The 10403-nt window shown below is 31.8% G+C and overlaps 1 long non-coding RNA gene across 1 annotated transcript; it reads right to left on the minus strand.

Moving 5' to 3' along the window:
* Positions 1 to 2054: 2054 nt before the first annotated feature.
* LOC141646014 (uncharacterized) lies at positions 2055 to 9540 on the minus strand. The gene is made up of 3 exons (XR_012545280.1): positions 9239 to 9540; positions 8002 to 8084; positions 2055 to 2345 (listed from the first exon to the last, which is right to left on the minus strand). It is a non-coding gene; the product is annotated as an uncharacterized LOC141646014 (long non-coding RNA).
* Positions 9541 to 10403: the final 863 nt, after the last annotated feature.

Here is a 10403-nt window from a genome sequence, read left to right on the forward strand (position 1 = left end):
TCCTTTCTTTCAATCTTTTCATTCTCACGTTCCTTAAACTTACATCACTCTTTGCCCACATTCACTTACTCTTACATTACTCAACACACAATCATATAACTCATCCCGTCTCACAAAACATGCTCTATGCCTCAATTAAGCCATACCAATCTCCCATTTCTTTTTCCACTATCTATCACAACACATAGAACTCATGTCCTCCCACCGAACTCCTACTCACCACAGGTGCCACTCACTACACCATAAGATTGGGTAACTTACGCATCAGGATCAACATACATGCAAAACGGTGCATAAAGAAGCAAAATAATACCTTTCAATTAAACATAATATGCACGAATGTCAAAAGATAAGCATATGACCCAAAACAGGGGTCACTAGATCGAGTACAGGCCACTCGATCGAGTAAGGGACTTACTCGATCGAGTAGGTCAAGATCAGAAGCACGTAAAACAAATCACCAGGGCTACTCGATCGAGTAACTAACGTACTCGATCGAGTGCACCCTTACTCGATCGAGTACCAAGGATACTCGATCGAGTACCCCAATTCTCAGCACTGTCCAGTTTTCGTAAAACAGTCATAACTCACTCATTTCTTGGTCGTTTTGGGCGTGTGACCTATCGTTAGAATCGTAAAAGAACAAGCTATCACCTCCAATTGGAATCACATCAAAATCATTTATGAATCTCAAGTTATAACAGTTTAAAGACAACCTCTTTATAATCGAAAAAAAAAAAAAAAAAAAAAAAAAAACAATTACTTGATTTTACTTCCAAACAACTTAAACAACAACCAAGCAAACAAAACCAGTCCAAAGCTCATAAAACCAGTATTCATAATCATATGTTACTATTTTCAAAAATCAAGCAACAACATCCATCATGCACATATATTATTTAACTCATTAGTCGTGTACTAACCGCATACTTTAAATTTTATAACTTTTCGTAACAGAACATTCTCATGCATTACAAATCCTATTTCCATGTTACTAATACAACAACATTACAAATACACTTCGTCACTTAAACATATTCATAATCATAAAATTCATATTCTCATGCAATTGCTACCCCATCTTTTCCAATCAATTCATCCATTTCCAACACATTACTCATCATTCTCATACACTTTTCTAACAATTACAACCAACATTGTAAACCAACTATCATGCAACATTCTTTCAATCAACAACAGACGAAATCACATTATCACCATCTTTTCTACACATTCTCCATTCTCCACATACATACATCCACTGATTCATGCCACACATCACCATATAGGTACACAATTCACAAGATAAACACATAGCGATCCCGACTCATATCCCATGGTGACCGGTTCAAAATTGTAGGGCGAGTTCGCGACTTTAGGACGTCTCCCAAGTCTTTGCATTAGCTCCTACAACCTTTACCCCGGGTTCATTTTAATTGACTCCCTATATTCATTGGGTTCATTGGTTACAGGTTTCAGGATCGTCGCTCTGATACCATTTGTAACACCCCCATACTCTAAGTGCCTTACCAGGACCACTTAAGGCATGGAAGTACTACCATCTCGGTTCCCCGAGGTAATGATAATCATAAGACAATAAAGAAACGTACTTTAAAAGTAAATATAGTTTAAGGGATTACATGATCAAAACCAAAACTGCTAAACTGAAATACCACATTCTCAGACGGTCTACTGCTAAAACTATCAAAGCTATGAAACATCGTCGACACGGCGGAAGACTTCTAAGCGCCACGTGATGACTCATCCGCCTATCCATACGCATCATATCATACCGCTCAATAATCGCTCACCACCCCGAATGGATCACCACAGTTTTTAAAACATTTAAACGGGGTCAAGTACTAATCACACAATTCAATATATATCAACAATAAGATAAAGCAGACGACTTAAGCGTCATCACACACACACAACCACACCAATCCCAACAATCTCTATCACCGATCGTCCACTTTGGACCACCACGCCGATGGGGGACCGCAGCCGTACCCACCAAATCCCCGCTCCACATAGTGAGCGATAACCCTGTCCATTAATGTGCACATCCCTTCTGTGGCGGGTTCCACAGAAGGCGAAACTAGGGCGTGAAGCCACTCCCGCAAGTGACCTCACTCAGCCGAGGACACGCCTCGAGAACCATAGACAACAATCACAATACAATCACAACCGTCACAATACAATTACTATATCAAACAATCAATCTCAACACATCATCAATCATCCCATTATGGGACTAATACTGAGTAGGAAATCATACCTGGAAAGCACAACAATCAGACGGTCTCTACAGCTGTATCAAAAAGCCTCTTCTACAAATCCTCCTCCTATCATACATACACATAATCACTACCAAATCACAATCTACACAAAACCCCCAAATCCCCATATTAGGGTTTAACCAACTTAAAGGAAAAACAGTAAAAAGGGTACATAGATCTTACCCTCGACGCAAGGACCTCAACGGTATAACACACGATGAAAACCGACCTTCCAAACTCCGGGATTTGCTAACAATGCGATTAGGATGAAGAACTTGCTTGCTTTCTCTCTTAAACAGTAATTTAGGTTTTGCAAAAGTGATTTAGAATAATGATGACAAAGCTTATATACCTTAATCGCATAATTAACAAAACCCGAGAAAACTCCCCGTAAAACCGGACACTCGATCGAGTACCCGAGGTACTCGATCGAGTACCCCCTTACTCGATCGAGTACCCAACAGGTCAGAAACTTTTCTAAAACGCAACTTACCCTTACTCGACAGAGTAAGGCCTACTCGATAGAGTACCCCAAGACTTATAAATACGGAGTATTACAAATACTATATGTTAATATTCGTACATTCAACATCCAATCCGATTAATTATGAGCAAATACCAACAAACTAAGCTTATCTAGAGTCTAAAGTTTTTCTCACGTATAACATTTGTGCAATTTTATTTTATTGATAACAAACTAATCTTATCTAAAGTCCAAATCTTTTTCTTATGTATAAAATTAACATTTTTTTCTTATAAATATTAAGTAGTTTTTAAGGGTAGGACTCTCTAGATAATGAAAAAAATGTTAAAATTTGAAAAATTAACATTATGTAACGTTACTTTTAAAGTCTCTTATATAATAAGAATACTACTGATATAAGTTCGTTATTTAAAAATTCAGCTTAAAAATTAAAAAATAAATAACTTATTGCTAAACTACTAAATTTGAGTAGAAAAGGAGATGATATAACCATATATAATTATATAATTGTGAAACCACCAAAATAAAAAGTATAATGCAATTAAATTTTAAGGGTAGGACTCTCTAGATAATGAAAAAAATGTTAAAATTTGAAAAATTAACATTATGTAACGTTACTTTTAAAGTCTCTTATATAATAAGAATACTACTGATATAAGTTCGTTATTTAAAAATTCAGCTTAAAAATTAAAAAATAAATAACTTATTGCTAAACTACTAAATTTGAGTAGAAAAGGAGATGATATAACCATATATAATTATATAATTGTGAAACCACCAAAATAAAAAGTATAATACAATTAAATTTCACTATTGTGCTGGTAATAATACAAACTCTTATAAGAACTATCTAAGACAATATTTAAGAGACTCAAAAGATTTTGGATTGGTATTTAAATTCCAAGGATGACTCATATTTATAATCATAGGATCACCCCACATTATGTTAATCTTTCGATGTGAGACAATTCTACTATTTATAATAATAAGATCAGCACACCTTATGTTAATCTTTTGATGTGGGATAATTCTACTATTTATAACAGGATGACCACACCTTATGGTAATTTTCCGATGTGGGACAATTCGACTACTTATACGTAGTATGTTCACCACATCTTATTATTTTGCAATATGTGACATATAATATACTAAGAATTACATCATGTTTTTCGCACCTAGTTCGACATCCAACTCGATTTAATAACGTTTTGTTCTTTGGATTCCCCACCCCCTATTAACTGATGTATGAACTCTTTTTGTAAGTCTTTTAATTTAAGTTCATATTTAAACAAAAAAAGGTTGAAGACAGATAATTCCGTCTTAAATAAAAATTCGTGGATAATAAAATACAAATAAATTTGGTATTAAGACTGCATAAGCTGTTATGGCCTATGAATTTTTTAGGAAAATATTTTTGTAGCATTTTATTATGAGTGTGTTGACCATTGTTATAGCTAATATGGTAGCTGAACCTTGAGCTCTTTGCTATACTTGGATTTCATCAACTGTTGTCCGCTTAATTGTTTGTCTAATATTCAGTGAGTTGGTCATATTGTAATGAAATCATACCTAACTCATTTTTATATTCTCATTCTCATTAAATTCAATTAATCAATATTAATCGCTTTAAAGACTTATTAATTATGGAGATCATGCATACTTATTGTTACATTTGTTAGTTAGTCTTATCGGTGTTCGATTGTTAGATTAAAGTATAATATAATTAGATAATTGAATCAAGAAAATCAAGGTCACTTGTATCAATTTAACTGTTAGAGCACAACAAAGGTAACATATAAGACAACTGTAACAAATAAGAGCTTTTTAAGACAATACTTAAGAGACTCAAAAGATTTTGGGTTGATATTTAAGTTCAAAGGATGACTCATATATATAATCATAGGATCATCACACCTTATGTTAATCTTTCGAAGTGGGATAATTCTATTATTTATAATTGGATGACCATACCTTATGCTAATTTTCCGATGTGGGACGATTCTACTATTTATACGTAGTATGTTCATCACACTTACATTATTTTTTCAATGGGTGACATATAACATACAAAGAAGCACGTCTTATTTTTCTCGCCTAGTTCGACATCCTAGACTGTCTATTAATAATCGTACTTTTTTTTTCTGTTTTTTTTGTGCAAATGATATGAAATTCATACTCTAATAATTTTCCTTTGTTTTTTTTATCCCAAATCTAATTATATAATTTTTTTTACGATAGTTTTTTATCAAATGAAATGTAAAATATTTTTTTATAAAAATTATAAACATGACTTGGATATATAATATAGGAAATATATACTATAATAATTAAATAATATCCACTTTATTTTTTATATCATATTGTGAAGATATGATACAAACTTTTAAGACCTCTTTAAGATAATAATTAAGAGACTTAAAAGATTTGGGTTAATACCTAATTTACAAAGATGCCTCATATTTATAATCATAGGATTAACCCACTTTGTTAATCTTTTGATGTGGAACAATTTTATTATTTATACGTTGTATATTCTCCACGCCTACATTATTTTTCAATGTAGGACATATAATGTATTAAGAACTAAGAGGTACACTATCTTTAGTATGTGCAAATGATATAAAATTTATACTCTAATGATAACATTTTTATCACGAATCTAATTATATTATTTTCATAATTATTTTAACAATACTTTGTTGTCAAATGAAATGAAAAAGTTTTTAAATAAAAATTGGAAATATCACTTGAATATAATTTAGGAAATATATATATTATAATAATTAAAAGATTCTCTACTTTATTTTTTACATCAAAAATTATTATTCATGATACTTTCCTAAATTGATTTTTGATGATGTGGACGCTCTAGAATCGCTCGAAAAAAGCCTCTTTTATAAATATACTAGATTTAATGCCCGGGCGATGCCCGGGCCAATTTTTAATATCTAATGATTATTATGATGTAAAAATAATCTAAGTTCGATCTTGTTCTTTTGGACTTAATTTTGCTCGACTGAACTTATAGGAACTTAACTTTTCTTAACTTAACATATAAAAGTCAAACTAAACTTGGAGTTTAACTTTTCTTAACTGAACTTATAGAAGCTGAACTGGGCTTATTTGAGTTACCTCTTAGAAAAATGTGTTTCAATAAAGCTTAACTTTTATGAACTAAACTACTCATGAATTGGAGTAATACCCTCTTTGATAGTATTTTGTTTAAAAATCGATGGTAAGTATTACGTTATTTTTGTAGAAAACTATTATAAAAAGTTCCAAATTCAAGTATTTCACCCATGCTCGATTCCAACTTCCCATGCAAATTGACTTAACTATGCCTCATAATATTTTTTTTTGTGAACCTTGAATCGTTTAAATTGATTATGCGGATTAATAATTAATAATTGATATAGATTGTTTAACATAAAGCTCGGATACTTTATCACAAAGCTCATATTTTACACCGTATAACATATACAACTGTCGTATAATCCATGAATTGCTTCCCATCTTGAAATATAAGTAAACTCCATCCATAGAAAATAATGTTTCTCCACTGTGACGATGACTTACTTTTTAAGAAATTGAGAGCCCTTTTTTTGTCACATATTGTGTTGTTTTCGTAATTATTTTATCGTTTTCAAAGTGACTTTTATTTAATACCCGTATTCATAAAGAATAGACTTATTTTATTCTTGATTGTGACTTAAAACCCATTTTTACTTTCAATAATTTAATTATAAATTAATCTCTTAATTAACTTATTGTGAGACTCTAACATTGACTATAGTTTTATATATGATTTTGTATGTTTCTTTTAATGATTCATAATGAACTACTCGTTAAATGAAAGATCCATATTTATGTCACCTCGCCCAAAAACAAAACATCCAGAAATTAAATACCACGCGTTTCGACTTTAATAAGAAGTCTGTGCATTTTCAGACATTATTTAAAAAATTAGAAGTCCTACTTATACCAGTTCTACCTATATACGCAGTTTTCTACGTGAATTACTCCACAATATTGCAAATTCTACGTAAACCTCTGCACAATATTCAACATATATAAACTTCTGCTTCCATAAGTTTCCTATGAACTTATCATTACCACTCAAAATAAAAACTCCATAACATGTATCCTCTTAATTAATCTACGACATCACTTATTGAGCCGTCTAACATAATTATCAATTGTCACTTACAAAACCAAACATACTATTCCATCCAATTCCAATTGATCGTTTGATAAAAATTTCCTGATGAGAGAATGATTGACATTAAAAGAGCACTTATAATAAATATTCGCGTCGGAGTTACAAACCCATGTCATACAATTCAACTGCTATACATGTCATCCAACATTATCTCAATATTCGCATTAGCGGCGCGCGCACACATGTCATAATTAAATTATTGAACGGAAATTTTGGTGAAACAGCTTCTCAAATACGGAGTAACTTAGAGCAATAGTAATAGATAAAGTTCTTAAATTGAAAATAAATTATATTTAATTGGCCTTTTACAATCATATTTATTGGTTACCAAATTCCAATATGTAACAAACTAAGTTCTTATTTTAGAACTTGCTTCTTTATTTTAAGAACAACTTTTAGTTGCAATAGAGGAACTTCATAATTTGGGGTTCTTATTGAAGACCCCAAGAATAAGAACCACTATTGCTATTGCTCTTAGACACTCGTAGTATTCATTGTGTTGAAATGACTTCTCTACTAAATCATCAAAACATTTAAACAATTTGTCCGAAAAAATTATGCCTTATTAATTAAACTTGAATACTCGATTGATTAGTGCGGAGTAGAATGCATAATGACACAACTACCTTGTATGAAACAAATGTTCTCGTATTTTTTTATATGCGTATATAAGGGAATAAAATTAGTGTATAAAATACCATCTTACCCTTAAATTTCGGAACTTATAATAAATACAAATCTGATGACAAATTGTTTTTCGGATAACTATGAGACAATCTCAATCCATATTGAACTACTCTCAATTAAAAAGAGAAGGTGATGCCGTAAATTGACCCATAATGCGATACACGGTTAATATAGAAGGGAACAAAATATACACACATAGAAACGACATTATCCTATCGCAAAAATATTTCAATAAAAAAAATATTAACTCCAAAAAAATTATTTGTATATTTGTTCCGTAACTCTGCAAAATTGTAAATATTTGAAAATTTGCTCCATTGAATACTTACCTTTTCCAATATAAATAATGGAAGATTCGCTTCACGCACGAATTAGAAATTTATAATGTTATATACTCAATTTAATATGGTACCTGAAATTCAACCAAATTGTACTATTAGTATGATTGACATAGTAAGGAAACACGGTAATAATATAGCAATACACATTACTATCACAAACTAAAAGTTCATTCAACAGGTAGGAGAAGAAAAAAATAAAAGAAGCGAGTAAAAAATCGGGGTTTCAAGTTTTCTCCAAGTGGAGATTTCTATTTATATGTGTAGTGTTAAACATGTTTGGAGTCACGTAAACTCCTTTCGCTATTATTAAATTGATATTATATTGTATTTGATAGGCATGTTGTAACCGTGAAATTCTATAGGTATAGAAACACAAATTATTTTACCAGAGGTATAATATTCTAGTTGTATTATAGTTGGTCTTATCTTCCACTTATAATGTCCTAATCAAATTCACATTCACATATTATATTATTATATTAATCTTATCTCAGCTCGGAGTAGTTCGTAAAAGTTGGATTCTCTCACGTCGCTCGAAAAAAGCTTCCTTTATTAATATAGATAGATATAGATTATGAAATTGAATCATCAAAAAGTGATTACATCATAGCATATGTTCTGGTATTTATAACTAACATAAACCGACCTTCCCTAACTAACTTCAGTTAATAACTAACTTTGAGTCTTAATCATAATTAGTTGTAACTAATTCTGTTAGGTTAGTTTCTAACTAACTGTCTAACACATTATTACGCTGATTCATGCGCCATTCCATTGTTTTAATTCCATGAATATACGATTTTGATCATATCTTGTACTCCGTAATAAGATATGAATAGAATAGAATAAAGTAGAGAAGCTCCACTGATCATGTGCATAGTTCTACCAACCGACACTACCGTGATACGCCGACGCCCATTAATCAGAAATATAGGTTGCACATAATCACACTTTTAATTTCATAAAAACATGCACGTATAAGCTCTTGAACCTTTGTGTTCAAGCTCGGCTTGGTTTTGGTCACATTTGGCTCACGCTCTAGATCGATGAATCGACCTTGAACTGAGTTAAATCTGATGGGTAGCCAAGTCATAATTATATAAAAATATGAACTTTCAAAAGTATTTTGGGACTCTAGAAAGAAAATTGCTGGAAAATTCTCACTTACGATTAAAACAGCTCAAGTATGTTAATGAAGGATAAATAGAACAAGAGCAAGATATACCGGGAAAAGCAAGATATTCTTCTGATATGTTCATATAAGATTATATTTAATCCACTTTAATATTAAGATGGATACCTCCGTTTCAAGAATGACTAACAAAAAGTGACTCCTCTGTGAAAGATTACAACAGCGCACAGCTAGACTCACATATTATATGGAGTAGTATTTATTGAAAAAGGCTAAAAACAGATTTGTTGAGGGAATTTGGGTGGAATTATATGAAGAAAGTGAGAGAATTAAAGGAGGCCAAGATTCTACTGATCGCAGTAGTGTTCTACCATCACTTGTCACTACAGATCACAAGTTTGTTTGCCCCTACGTGCACCAGGTTGTCATTTGCTGTCTCCTCCCCTCCTTAACTCAAACATTACTCTACTAAAATTATACTCCCTCCGTTCCGGTCTTTTACTTGTTTTGGGTTTTAGCACAAAGATCAATAAAATAGAAGAGATCAATTATTAGATGACAAGTGATTAAATTAAGTGTGAATGATCCAAATCAAAGGCATTCTTAAAATAAAAAGATAAACAATTAAGTGAAACATCCCAAAATATAATAGACAAATAAATGACCGGGACGAAGAGAGTACTAAAAAACATCGATATTACTTTTAATGATTTAATCCGAACAATTCATCAAAGTAAGTCGGTCTAATTCATTGCGTTTTTCAAATTTGTTCTTACAAATTTGGTCAAATGTAGTGAATTGAACTGAACGAAGGAAATATTATTTATCAATGCATATGTTATCTAGTTTAGGGGGTGTTTGGTTGGGGGAGTTGGAATGGAATGGAATGGATTTAATCCATTCAAGTGTTTGTTTGAGCTATTTTGGAATGGAGTTAGAATCCGGATGGATTCTAAATCCATTCCAACCCCCTCTAATCTCATACCCAACCTTTAACCCAAGATTCTAACTCCATTCCATAATGTTTAACTTTTCATTCAATTCCAAGGTTCAACCAAACAATATAAACCAAGTATGGGATTTAGAATCCATACCACAATGGTATGAGATTTCAATCCATTCCATTCCTTCCCTTCGAACCAAACGCCTCCTTAGTACTTCGTAGTTTACATAATAAAGTCAATGGTGGTTTTCATTGAATTAGGTTCGAAAACCGTAAACATTCGAAGTTGATTCATGATTCGAGACTGAGGCAAGA

The sequence above is a fragment of the Silene latifolia genome, chromosome 3 (assembly GCF_048544455.1).
Source record: "Silene latifolia isolate original U9 population chromosome 3, ASM4854445v1, whole genome shotgun sequence".
Taxonomy (NCBI): Eukaryota; Viridiplantae; Streptophyta; class Magnoliopsida; order Caryophyllales; family Caryophyllaceae; genus Silene; species Silene latifolia.